Below are 14139 nucleotides of genomic sequence, written 5' to 3' on the forward strand. Positions count from 1 at the left end.
TGCCTCTGCATACTTAATACTCCTATCCTCAAATAGAATCATTAATCAAGCAAACATATGCAAACAATGCAACCATAACAGCAATCTGCCAAAACAGTACAGTCCGTAAAGAATGCAAAAGTATCAATACTTCCGTGACTCCAAAAATTATGAACTGAAATTCCCACTGTAATAAATTTATTAGAGCTCAATATGCAAAAAGATTCAACATTATACCACTCTCTTACTTTTCTAGGGAATTTTTGCAACAGCGGTAAACTTTCTGTTTTTCAAATAGCAACATGTATACTAGCAAAATAAGCATGGCAAAGGCTATCCTTGACTTTCTTATTGAAACTAAAGATGCAAAACATTAATCTAAATAATAGCAAGAAAAAACTAACAAAAGAAAATGACGCTCCAAGCAAAACACATATCATGTGGTCAAGAAAAATATAGCTCCAAGTAAAGTTACCGATAGACGAAGACGAAAGAGGGGATGCCTTCCGGGGCATCCCCAAGCTTAGGCTCTTGGTTGTCCTTGAATATTACCTTGTGGTGCCTTGGGCATCCCCAAGCTTAGGCTCTAGCCACTCCTTCTTCCATAGTCCATCGAATCTTTACCCATAACTTGAAAACTCCACGACACAAAACTCAACAGAAAACTCGTAAGCTCCGTTAGTATAAGAAAATAAAACAACCACTTAGGTACTGTAATGAACTCATTATAAATTCATATTGGTGTAATATCTACTGTATTCCAACTTATCTATGGTTCATACCCTTCGATACTACTCATAGATTCATCAAAATAAGCAAACAACACATAGAAAACAGAATCTGTCAAAAACAGAACAGTCTGTAGTAATCTATATCAAACGTATACTTCTGGAACTCCAAAAATCCTAGAAAATTAGGACGTCCTAAGAAATTTGTGTACCAATCCAGAGCAAAAAGAATCAGATCATAAGCACGTCTCTGTGAATTAGCAAAACTAATTTACTGGGTGCTAAAGTTTCTGATTTTCAGCAGGATCAACACAACTATCACCGTAAGCCATCCTAAAGGTCTTACTTGGCACTTTATTGAAACAAAAGTTATAAAACATGATTACTACAGTAGCATAATCATGTGAACACACAAAAACCGTAAGGATAAATATCGGGTTGTCTCTCAACAAGAGATTTTCTTTAATGCCTTTTTAGCTAGGCATGATGATGACAATGATGCTCACATAAAAGATAAGAATTGAAACATAACGGGAGCATCATGAAGCATATGACTAGCACATTTAAGTATAACCCACTTCCTATGCATATGGATTTTATGAGCAAATAACTTATGCGAACAATAATCAACAAGCATAGGAAGGTAACACAAGCACAGCTTCAAGAATTTAAGCACATAGAGAGGAAACTTGATATTATTGCAATTCCTACAAGCATATATTCCTCCCTCATAATAATTTTTAGTAGCATCATGAATGAATTCAACAATATAACCAGCACCTAAAGCATTATTTTCATGTTCTACTAGCATAGAAAATTTACTACTCTCCTCATAAGCAAAATTCTTCTCATGAATAGTAGTGGGAGCAAACTCAACAAAATAACTATCATATGATTGAAAATTAAGATCAAGATGACAAGTTTCATGGTTATCATTATTCTTTAAAGCATAAGTGTCATCACAATAATCATCATAGATATGAGGCATGCTTTCATCATAGTAAATTTGCTCATCAAAGCATGGGGGACAAAAAATATCATCTTCATCAAACATAGCTTCCCCAAGCTTGTGGCTTTGCATATCATTAGCATCATGGATATTCAAGGAATTCATACTAACAACATTGCAATCATGCCCATCATTCACATATTTTATGCCAAGCATTCTATGTAATTCTTCTTCTAGCACTTGAGCACAATTTTCCTTTCCATCATACTCATGAAAGATATTAAAAAGACGAAGCGTATGAGACAAACTCAACTCCATTTTTTTGTAGTTTTCTATTATAAACTAGACTAGTGCTAAAACAAGAAACAAAAAGATTCGATTGCAAGATCTAAAGATATACCTTCAAGCGCTAACCTCCCCGGCAACGGCGCCAGAAAAGAGCTTGATGTCTACTACACAACCTTCTTCTTGTAGACGTTGTTGGGCCTGCAAGTGCACAGGTTTGTAGGACAGTAGCAAATTTCCCTCAATTGGATGACCTAAGGTTTATCAATCCGTAGGAGGCGTAGGATGAAGATGGTCTCTCTCAAACAACCCTGCAACCAAATAACAAAGAGTCTCTTGTGTCCCCAACACACCCAATACAATGGTCAATTGTATAGGTGCACTACTTCGGCGAAGAGATGGTGATACAAGTGCAAAATAGATAGTAGATATGGGTATTTGTAATCTGAAATAATAAAAACAGCAACGTAACTAATGATAAAAGTGAGCGTAAACGGTATTGCAATGATAGGAAACAAGGCCTAGGGTTCATACTTTCACTAATGCAAGTTCTCTCAACAATAATAACATAGATAGATCATATAACAAGACCTCAACATGCAACAAAGAGTCACTCCAAAGACACTAATAGTGGAGAACAAACGTAGAGATTATGGTAGGGTACGAAACCACCTCAAAGTTATTCTTTCGGATCAATCTATAAAATAGTTCGTACTAGAATAACACCTTAAGACACAAATCAACCAAAACCCTAATGTCACCTAGATACTCCATTGTCACCTCAAGTATCCGTGGGCATGATTATACGATATGCATCACACAATCTCAGATTCATCCAACCAACGCAAAGTACTTCAAAGAGTGCCCCAAAGTTTCTACCGGAGAGTCAAGAACGTGTGCCAATCCCTATGCATAGGTTCCCAATGTCACGAAACCCGCAAGTTGATCACCAAAACATACATCAAGTGGCACATGATATCCCATTGTCACCACAGATAATCACGACAAGACATACATCAAGTGTTCTCATAAAAGACTCAATCCGATAAGATAACTTCAAAGGGGAAACTCAATTCATCACCAGAGAGTAGAGGGGGAGAAACATCATAAGATCCAACTACAATAGCAAAGCTCGGGATACATCAAGGTCGTGCCATAGAGGGAACACGAGAGAGAGAGAGAGAGAGAGAGAGAGAGAGAGAGAGAGAGATCAAACACATAGCTACTGGTACATACCCTCAGCCCCGAGGGCGAACTACTCCCTCCTCGTCATGGATAGCGCCAGGATGATGAAGATGGCCACCAGTGATGGGATCCCCCTCCGGCAGCATGCTGGAACAGGGTCCTAATCAATCTTCTGTTCTCGAAGTTTTACGATACGTAGGTATATATGGGTGCATGGGGTACGTCGGTGGAGATACGGGGGCCCCACGAGGTAAGGGGGCGCGCCCGGGGGGGGCGCGGCCCCCACCCTCGTGGGCAGCCCGTATCTCCCTTGATGTGCCCTCCAAGTTCCCTGGCTTGCTTTCGTTCCAAAAATAACTTCTCCAGTTGATTTCGTTCCGTTTTGACTCCGTCTGATATTCCTTTTCCTCGAAACACTGAAATATGCATAAATCAGCAATCTGGGCTGGGCCTCCGGTTAATAGGTTAGTACCAAAAATAATATAAAAGTGGATAATAAAGCCCAATATTGCCTAAAATAGTAGATAAAGTAGCATGGAGCAATCAAAAATTATAGATACGTTGGACACGTATCACGCCCGCCATCGGATCGACCGCCTCAACCGATCCTTTGCGCTAGAAGAAGAAGACGCGCTGGGCCTGCCCTGTGTCAGCCCACGAATCCGGGATGAGCCCTTTCCCAAAGGGTTCACCCTCCCTCGAGATATGCCCAAGTACACCAGCTTCGTGAAGCCGGAGGACTGGCTGGTCGACTACTCGACAGCCATCAGCATAGCAAACGCTAACAAGCATGTTGCCGTGAAGTACGTCCCACTCATGCTTCAGGGCACTGCCCGAACGTGGCTCAACAGCCTGAAGCCCCGTAGCATCAACAGCTGGCTTGATTTCACCGAGGCCTTCATCCGCAACTTCACCAGCACCTACAAGCAGGCTCCCAAGCCCCGACATCTCTCCTTGTGCGTCCAAGGGCCCACAGAGTCTACTCGCGACTACCTCACGCGCTGGACCGAGCTTCGCAACTCCTACGAAGGCGTGCACGAGGTGCAGGCAATCGAGTACTTCACCGCCGGGTGCCGAGAGGGCACCCTCCTCAAGCATCGACTCCTCTGCGACGAACCCGAGACACTCGACGAGCTGCTGATCATCGCTGACAAGCACGCCACGGCCGACTCCTCCATTAAGGCGGAAATCCTAGTTGATGCATCCGACAAGGTGGCACCTCAGGCACCTCGGACTCCGGCTGGTGACACCAGTCGGCGATAGCAACCAGGTGACACCAAGCGGAAGGCCACCCAGCCGGCTTCCACCAGCCGACAGGTGGCGACGATCGAGGATCAGTAGCCGGAAGGGCAGCCGGCACCCAAGCGGCAGAAGGGCGGAAAGTCCAATTGGTTGCCCGCCTTTTCTTATGAGCAAACCTTAGATGCACCCTGCAAGTTCCATAGCGGCCCAAAGCCGTCCAACCACACCACTCGGAAGTGTCACTGGCTTGCCAGAATCGCCAAGGGAGATGGACTCCTGCCCCCTCAGCCTGTTGGGCCGCCGCCTCCTCAGCCCTAGTAGCCGGCGGCCCGACCAGTCGGCACCATACAAGATGAGTACCCGGAGGAACACAGAGCTTATGTTCTGTTCACCAGCGTGGCCGATGACAGACGCAACAGATGGCTCCAATAACAAGAAGTGCAAGCAGTGGCCTCCAACACTCCAGAATTCATCCATTGGTCCGAGAAGCCTATCAGTTGGAGCAGGGCCGACCATCCGAAAGTGATGCCTTCCCCTGGTTCGTACGCCCTGGTCCTAGATGCTACCTTTGCAATAGAGAGGCGGGCAGCACGTTTCTCCAGAGTCTTGATAGATGGCGGCAGCAGCATCAATATCCAGTACCATGACACAATGGAGAAGTTGGGAATCAAGGAGAAGTAGCTCATCCCCAGTCGGACTGTATTCCATGGCATAGTCCCTGGCCTTTCCTGCTCACCAATCGTCAAGACCCAGATTGATGTTCTCTTTGGAGACAAGAATAATTTCCACCGTGAGCCAGTTTGGTTTGAAGTGGTGGACCTCGAAAGCCCCTACCATGCACTGCTTGGCCGGCGAGCTCTGGCCAAGTTCATGGAAGTCCCCCACTATGCCTACCTCAATATGAAGATGCCGAGTACCAAGGGGATCCTGACCATAGTCGGAGATTACAAGAAGTCGGTCGCTTGCGCCACAGATAGCAGCCGGCTGGCCTAGTCCCTCATGATCGCGGCTGAGAAGCGACTCCTTGACCGGGTGGTGGAGTTGGCAGGCAAGAAGCCAGAAATGTCACCCATCCTCAAGGAGTCGGAGGTAGAGGGATCGTTCAAGCCGGCCAAGGAAACAAAGAAGATACCCTTGGACCCGGAGCAGCCGGAGAGGCATGCTGTCATAGGTGCAAACCTCGACAGCAAATAGGAAAGCGAGCTCGTCGATTTCCTCCGTGAGAATCGGGACATGTTCGCATGGTCTCCCAAAGACATGTCGGGTGTTCCGACGGATTTTGCCGAGCACAAGTTACATGTCGGACCTGACGCCAAGCCGGTCAGGCAGCCCTTGCGCCGCCTGTCAGAAGAGAAGAGAAGAGTTGTCGGAGAAGAAATAGCCCGGCTTCTAGCAGCCGGATTCATCACGGAAGTGTTCTTTCCAGAATGGCTGGCCAATCCAGTCCTAGTATTGAAGAAGAATAAGCAGTGGCGCATGTGCATTGACTACACCAGCCTCAACAAAGCCTTCCCCAAAGATCCCTTTGCTCTGCCAAGGATTGATCAAGTGATAGACTCCACAGTCGGATGCGAGTTGTTGAGTTTCTTGGATGCATACTCAGGGTACCATCAGATAAAGCTGAACCCGGCCGAAAGGCTGAAGACCGCCTTCATCACGCTATTCAGAGCCTTCTGCTACTTGACCATGACGTTCGGCTTGAGAAACGCCGACGCCACGTTTCAGCGTTGCATGCAGAAGTGTCTCCTCAAGCAACTCGGCAGAAATGCCCATGTCTATGTGGATGATGTAGTGGTGAAGACGGAGAAGCATGGCACGCTGCTAGAAGACCTCAAGGAAACTTTTGAGAATTTGCGCCGATTCCAGATCAAGCTCAACCCGGAGAAATGTGTCTTTGGAGTACCAGCCAGCCAGCTCCTTGGCTTTCTGGTCTCAAAGCGCGGCATAAATTGCAATCCGGTGAACATCAAGGCCATTGAGAAGATGGAGGTGCCCACCCGACTGCTGGACGTGCAGAAGTTCACCCGCTGCCTGGCATCAATTAGTCGTTTTCATCAGTCGGCTGGGCGAATAGGCTCTCCCTCTGTACCAACTTATGAAGAAGACCACTTTTTTCGAGTGGAACGACAACGTGGACGAAGCCTTCTCCCAGCTCAAGAAGATGTTGGCAACCCTGCCTGTCCTAGCAGCCCCGATCGAGAAGGAGCCCATGCTCCTCTACATCGCTGCCACCAGTCGGGTTGTCAGCACAGTCATTGTGGTAGAGCGCAAGGAGGAGGGCAGAGCATTGCCGGTCCAGAGACCAGTGTATTACTTGAGTGAAGTACTGTCCGCCTCCAAGCAAAACTACCCGCATTATAAGAAGATGTGCTATGGTGTGCACTTTGCCGCCAAGAAGCTGAAGCCTTACTTTCAGGATCACCCAATAACCGTCGTCTGCACGGCTCCACTTGCTGAGATCCTGGGAAGCCGGGATGCTTCTGGCCGAGTGGCCAAGTGGGCCATCGATCTGGCCCCTTACACCATCTACTACCAGCCTCGCACCGCCATCAAATCGCAAGTGTTGGCCGACTTCCTTGTCGACTGGGCCGAGACCCAGTACCTACCACCAGCACCAGACTCCACCCATTGGCGGATGCATTTTGATGGTTCGAAAATGCGCACCGGTCTGGGAGCCGGCATCGTCCTCACCTCTTTAAAAGGTGACAATCTCAAATATGTGTTGCAAGTCCATTTTGCCGCCTCCAACAACGTAGCAGAATATGAGGCACTCATACACGGACTCCGGCTTGCCAAGGAACTCGGCATTCACCGGATCCTGTGCTATGGTGACTCCGACTTGGTGGTCTAGCAGTCGTCCGGCAATTGGGATGCCAAGGATGCAAATATGGCAAGCTACCGTTTCCTCGTGCAGCAACTCAGTGGATACTTTGACGGGTGCGAGTTCCTTCACGTGCCAAGAAATGACAATGAGCAAGCGGATGCTTTGGCACGGATCGGCTCCACCGGCTAGGCGATACCAGCCGGCGTCCCCTTGCAGCGCCTCCTCAAGCCGCCTGTCAAGCCATCTCCATAGTCCGACTCCATCCCCTTGCAGCGACTCCACTCTGAAGCAGTCGGATCCGACTTGAGGATACCATAAGCCGGCATGGGGACTTTGGCAGGCGGCCCGGTGACTGCAGTCATCGCACCCAGCCCGGGAATTTCAGAGCCCGGCCCGGGGACTGCAGCAGTCGGCCCGGGGACTTCTTCAAGACAGCAGGCGGCAGCCAACTCAAACCCACCATCTCCTAGCCCAACCTCCCTCGTACAAGTTGCTGTCGTAGCAGTCGGAGAAATAGCAGCACCATCATGGGCTCAACCCATCCTCAAATTCCTGGTAAACAAAGAGCTGCCAGCCGATGAGACCCTGGCCCGACAAGTGCAACGGCGGGCGGCAGCATACACTATAATCAACAAAGAGCTAGTTCGGCGCAGTGTCACCGGAGTGTATCAGCGCTATGTGGAGCCATACCAGGGCCAAGCAATCCTCAGAGATATTCACCAGGGTGAATGTGGTCACCACGCGGCCTCGAGAGCACTAGTGGCCAAAGCTTTTCACCATGGATTCTTTTGGCCCACTGCTCTTGAAGAGGCCAAAGAGTTGGTCCAGAAGTGCCAAGGGTGCCAAAGATTCCGCTCCAAGCATCACTTGCCATCTTCTGCACTCAAGACTATTCCGATTGCTTGGCCATTTGCTGTTTGGGGGTTGGATATGGTGGGGCCATTCAAGACAGACCGTGGCGGCATGACTCATCTGCTTGTCGTTGTGGACAAGTTCACCAAGTGGATAGAGGCCAAGCCAATCAAGAAACTGAATGGGCCGACTGCCGTGACTTTCATTGCCGATATCACCACTCAGTACGGCATACCGCATAGCATCATCATCGACAATGGCACAAACTTTTCCAAAGGAGCCTTGGCTCGTTTCCGCGCAATGCAGGGCATCCGATTGGACTTAGCGTCCGTTGCCCACCCGCAGTCAAACGGCCAGGTCGAGCAAGCAAACGGCCTCATATTGTCCGGCATCAAGCCCCAATGAGCTACCAGCCGTCCTCTGGAGCCTGCGCACAACTCCGAACAAGTCGACCGGCTTCACGCCCTTCTTCCTCGTCTATGGTGCTGAAGCCGTCATCCTGACGGACATAGAGTTCGACTCCCCGCGAGTCACCATGTACACCGAGGCGGACGCCAAGGAGGCGTTGGAAGACGGCGTCGACCTGCTGGAAGAGGGCCGGCTGTTGGCACTTAGCCGGTCCGCCATCTACCAGCAGAGTCTGCGCCGATGCTACAACCGCAAGGTGAAGCCAAGATCCTTCCAAGAGGGAGACCTTGTGCTCTGGCTGATCCAGCGAACAGCCGGCCAGCACAAGCTCTCGGCGCCTTGGGAAGGCCCCTTCATCATTAGCAAGGTGCTGGGCAAGAACTCCTACTATCTGATCGACGCTTAGAATCCCAGAGCATGCAAAAGAGATGGTCCAGGCAAGGAGACGGAGAGGCCATGGAATCCAAGCCTCCTCCGGAGATTTTACAGTTGAAAGCAGTATGTATCACGCTACCTTTTGTATTATGTACAAAGACTCCGGGTCCTCCGAGACGAACTTGGGGACTGCCCTCCTTTTATCTATATGATAAGTATTATGCCCATGAGTGTGTTTCTGTTTTATGATTTCCGCCTGGCACCGGGTCGCCCAGTCGGCCTAGAGGTTCGCCGCCCTCCACTATATGCCGCCTCCTGCAGCCGGACAAGTAATGTGTTCGCACCTAAAACTTCTTCTGTCAGCAGCCATAGTTCGCAGAGCGACTGCATGGCGGGCAGAGGCGGCAAGACAGTGCCCACATGAAAAATGGTTAAGGAAAAAGCTCATATAGCCGAGGTCGGCACCATACCCGCCCGGCCAGCTGCCAAGCAGCCGGCCTCTGCCTCCCTTGCAAAAACCTCCAAACGGCTAAGTACTTGCCCTCCCGCAAAAAAGCTAAGTACTCAAACCAGCCGTAGTCCGCAGAGCGGCTGCTTGACTGGCACGAGGATAGCTAAGGGAGGGCGGCAAAGGAAAAAAGCAAGGAGTTCACGCAAGGAAAGCTAGAGATCGGCAGAACAAAGCATAAAATTGTGATAAAATATTTACATAGATAAAGGTCGATCCACCGGCATTCAGCAAAGTTTAAGATACACCCCACGGTTGGAATTGTGCTAATTTAACAAAAGTGTTCAGACTAGCAAGAAGGAAAAGAAAAAAGATAAAATCCCTAAGGAGCGGCGGAGGATTCCGGCTGGGCGCTGGGGTCGGCAGTGCCGGTTGGCGCAGAAGACGGCTCCGACTGAATGCCGGGGTAGGCAGTACCGGTTGGCGCAGCAGACGGCTCCGGCTGGATGCTGGGGTCGACGGTGCTAGTTGCTGCAGCAGGCGGCCCTGGCTAGATGACAGAGTCAGCTGCACCGATCGGCACGACAGGCGGCTCTGGCTGGGCGCTGGAGTCGTGTGGGGACCCCGACTCGCAAGTCGTGATCACCGAATGCACGTGTACAGTGATCCCAGAGATCAATGCTCACTGAACACACAGAAGCTGAATAACAAGAGTCTTACATCCATACATACCGTCTTACACAAATAGTGACCAACATGGTCAAGTCTTACATCGATAAAGCCTTAAGGTCTGAACATCAAATGAAACATAGCAGCGGAAAACGTCGTCGATAAGTAGAACCCATGCCATCTGCCTTAACCCTACAGGCAATCTGACTGGGAACGTCCTAGTTCGCATGATCGTCTCCAAAGAACTCTTCTTCGAACTCCGGTTCTCCCATGCCTGGTCAATTAAATAACCAGTGGCAAGCCAATGAGTACTTTGAATGTACTCGCAAGCAACCCATGATTTGGTTCAAGGTACAGTAAAGCATGACATAGGTAAAGTTTTGCATAAAGCTAGTTTTGAGTGCAGGACATGTTCAACATCCTATAAAGCATGCATCAAGAGAATTCAAGTAACCATAAGATCTGGTCACAGATATCAACATAAATAGAAAGGGGCACCAACCCATTTATCATAAACAGAGAGGGCACCAACCCATCTCAATCGTGTCAAGTCCTCTGACTTGATCCAAGACAACACCATCATCTCACACACACACCGGGTTTGAAAACAAGTGGACGTAGCCCAAGAGCGGTTACCCAACTGTCCTTGACCGTGGACACGGCTATTCGAATAGTTTTACACTCTGCAGAGGTTGCACACTTTACCCACTAGATCCGGGGAACTTCCGTGTCATCCACGACCCGCGGTACCTCAAGTACCCGGGGTAAGCACCCGATCACTACCTTTCCCTAGACGACACTAACATGGAGTCCACTCGATTGGTAGTAACCCCCGTGCCGAACATTTGACATCATAAAGTTGTGGAGCCTCGCTCCCATTTTCATCACATACCACAAGCACGGGGTACCAACGGTGTGTCCGGTGCCCTGTGAAAACAGTCATGGCCGCCCTACCTGGCACGACCCCGTCCCAAGAGAGAGCACCAACTCTCCCCCGTCACTAGTAATGCGGGCTCCAAGCTAGTATCGGTCTAGGTACTCAATAATGCCCTTTCCCATATAAGGGTAGAGTGGTCGCGCATGTAAGGTTGGAATAACGGTCGCAACTCCGACCAATCCGTTTTGAAAACAACACACACCTTCCTTGGCACACCACTTCGTCATCAAGTGGTCACCCATCTCATCATCCCCCTCGGGCATAGGTGGCACCCGACGGGGTTTTCGAAAAGACTTTTGAAATCACATTGCCTCCTTCACCATGCACAAACCCACCCCATTTGCGTAGCATCTACATTTGCATCCTATCTACTCCCACCAGCATAACCCTCATAAGAAGGTAGGGCCATGCACACTGCAAGTATCAACGAGGAAGTAATCGTGGTAACCAACCCACGTGGTTCACCATCTCATCATGATTCCGATGCATCGATAATAAGGAGCTAAAAATGACATGCATATAAAGGGGTATCATAGTCATGGTCAAAGGGCTGCTTGCCTTGGTTGGCTTGATCTTCAAAGTCTTCAGGCCCTGCTCCTCCTTCTTCCTCAGCTACCTCGTCAAATACGGGATCTAACGTCGCAAGAAAACAACGGGAAAATAAGGCAATAATAAAAACAGAAAAGTCAAAGTGCTCACAAAAATGTCAACTTATTTTTGTAAAATACTAGGAGGAAGGCTAGGAAGGGGACAACTTTTGGTTTTGGTTTTGGAGCAGCAAAATAGGAGTTATGGATTTTCAAAGGCCTATTTAAATGCTAAAAACCACATTTAAATATTTACAGAGAAGAAAAGGTGGTTGGATTTGAGTGAAAGTTGCACCATTAAATAGGTTGCAATATTCTAGGAATTTAGAAATTGGAATCAATGCATTTGGATTAATATTCTGCCCTGTGGAATATTTGGAAATAATACAGAAAAGGAAAAAGAAAAACGGCGCTGTGCCACTGGGCCAGAGAGGCCACAGCAGCAGCAGGCCCAGGGGGGAAACCCAGCCCACGCGGCCGCCACGTCGAAGGCGTAAAGGCTGAATACGCCTTCGGCCGACGGCGGATAGGTGCGCGCGCGCGCGCACGTTTTAAACCTGACGGGTGGATCCCACCCGTCAGGGCGTGTGGCTGACGGGCCGGCCCCACGGCGGCCGTCGTCTACCTCCGGCCAGAGGCGACGGCGAGCTCGCCGGCGGCGGTACAGGGCACGGGAAGGGATGCGGAGACTACCGTCGGACTCAGGGGCGAGTCGCGGTTCTGGTGGTGGTGGAGACGGTCGCCGGAGTGGCCTGCTTCGCCGGCGACGAGGTCCCGCGGCGGAGGCGCTTCGGCGTCAGTGGCTCCGGCCGGTTCCGGCTGCAAAACAAGGGGAAACGAGGGGGGAAAGAATCAGTGGCGCCTCGCGGTTCCAGATCGAGAGAGAGCTGGGGCGGAGAAGGCCTGTGCCGCGCGGACGCCGACGAGCCGAGGCGGCGGAGCTCGAGCTCGATCTCGAGCTCGGGTGGTTCTGGAGAGGAAGGAGTGGTGCGGGAGGCCGATTGGGTGTGTGGAGGGGCGACAGGGAGGAAGAGACAGGCTCGGGGGCACCTTATATAGGCTGGCCGCGGTTCACCGTAGGCGTGGCCTACGGGCGCCCGCGGGATCAGCTCTGGAGACCGTGGGAGAGGAGTTGGAGCTGTCCACGGCGCTCGTGGGGATGGAGTAGGGCGCCAGTGAGAAGGAGAGAGAGCGGGGGAGGGTTCTGGCGCCCGCGCGTGTGAGGCTGGCCATTGGCCGAGCCGGGCGGCATCGGGCACGCGCTGCAGGAGGGGAGAGAGAGGGAGAGACAATGGGGACGGCACGGCGGCGTGTCGCAGACGTCGAGACACATCAACTGGCGCGATGGGAAGGCACGAGGCGGTCGGGAGGCGCGGTGTCAACGGTCGGCGCTCTGGCAGGCGCTCCAGAGCGCGACTTTGGCTGGCATCCGCGGGTTTTCCGCGTCGCGCGCGCGTCCTTTTCTGTCTGGAGGCTACAGTGGAAGGGGGCAAAACCTGGAAAGAGCCTGGGATACTCTGGGGTGCAGAGGGGAGAGAGAGAGGCTGGGAGAGAGAAGGGAAGCTGTTGTCCAGAGAGGACAAACGTGATTCCCTCCTTCCTCCACATTGCTTCCTCGGGTAGAAAAGTGTCTAAGTGACAGAGGGGAGTGAGGAGGGGTTGTGGCAAAAAGATGAACTCAAGGAGATTAGTGAAAGTGGCAAAAATAGGCTTTTTAGTATTTTGCCAGAAGGTGTTTGATGGAGTTTTGGGTAAGCTAATGACTCCCACTGGCCAAGATACTCCAAGGGGTGAAATGTCACATATATTTAGGGCCTTCCACCCATTTTGAGCTTATTTGGACAAAGTTGCCAATGCAACTTTTGCAAACCCTAGAAATGGACAGAAATGGATTTGTGTAGATCCAGTGGAGTAAATCATTTCTCCTTGATGTGCCACTTGGTGTGGTAGCCTTATTTGGTCACATGATCAGGCTCACCAAAGTTGGGGTCCTGGAGAAAAAGTTGGTAGTGCAAAGTAGTTCAAACTTGATTCTGGTCAGAGAGGGTTTTGAGGCACTTTGACCAAGACTTCCTATTCTCCAACCTGTGCCATTTGGTCCAGATGCATCATTAAACCAATGAAGCATGTCCACCAAGTTTGAGCACATTTGGACATACTTGGCAATGTAAAGTTGATCAAACTTCAGAATGGACAGAGATAGTTTTGAGGGGTTTTGATGGTGTTATCTTGTTCTCCAAGTCATGAGACTTGGCAAGATCATCTAATATGTCATATGTGACATGATGGAATTTTCCTGGAATTTCTGGAGAATATTTCCTTTGTAAATATTTCAAAAGCTTGAAATATCCAGAAAGGGTTTTAGAGGGATTTGACCAATATTCTGAGCATGACCAGGTGTTGAAACTCTTATATATGGACAATATATGTCCTATGAGTTTCCATAAATTTTGTCAAATATTTTTAAAACAATAAAATAATTTTTCCCTATTAAAGACCATTTCTGGCCTTAAGAAAAAGCCTTTAAATAAAATAGTAAAACAATTTTTAAAATTATAGGTTTGTGGTTCCTGGGCATCCTATATCTAATAGGAGTCAAATATATTTTTGGAATGATTTTTACTGCTCTTAATCAAGTACTTGCAGTGCAAACCTCAATTCAGGGGTTTTT

This window comes from Triticum dicoccoides, chromosome 6B (genome assembly GCF_002162155.2).
Source record: "Triticum dicoccoides isolate Atlit2015 ecotype Zavitan chromosome 6B, WEW_v2.0, whole genome shotgun sequence".
Lineage (NCBI taxonomy): Eukaryota > Viridiplantae > Streptophyta > Magnoliopsida > Poales > Poaceae > Triticum > Triticum dicoccoides.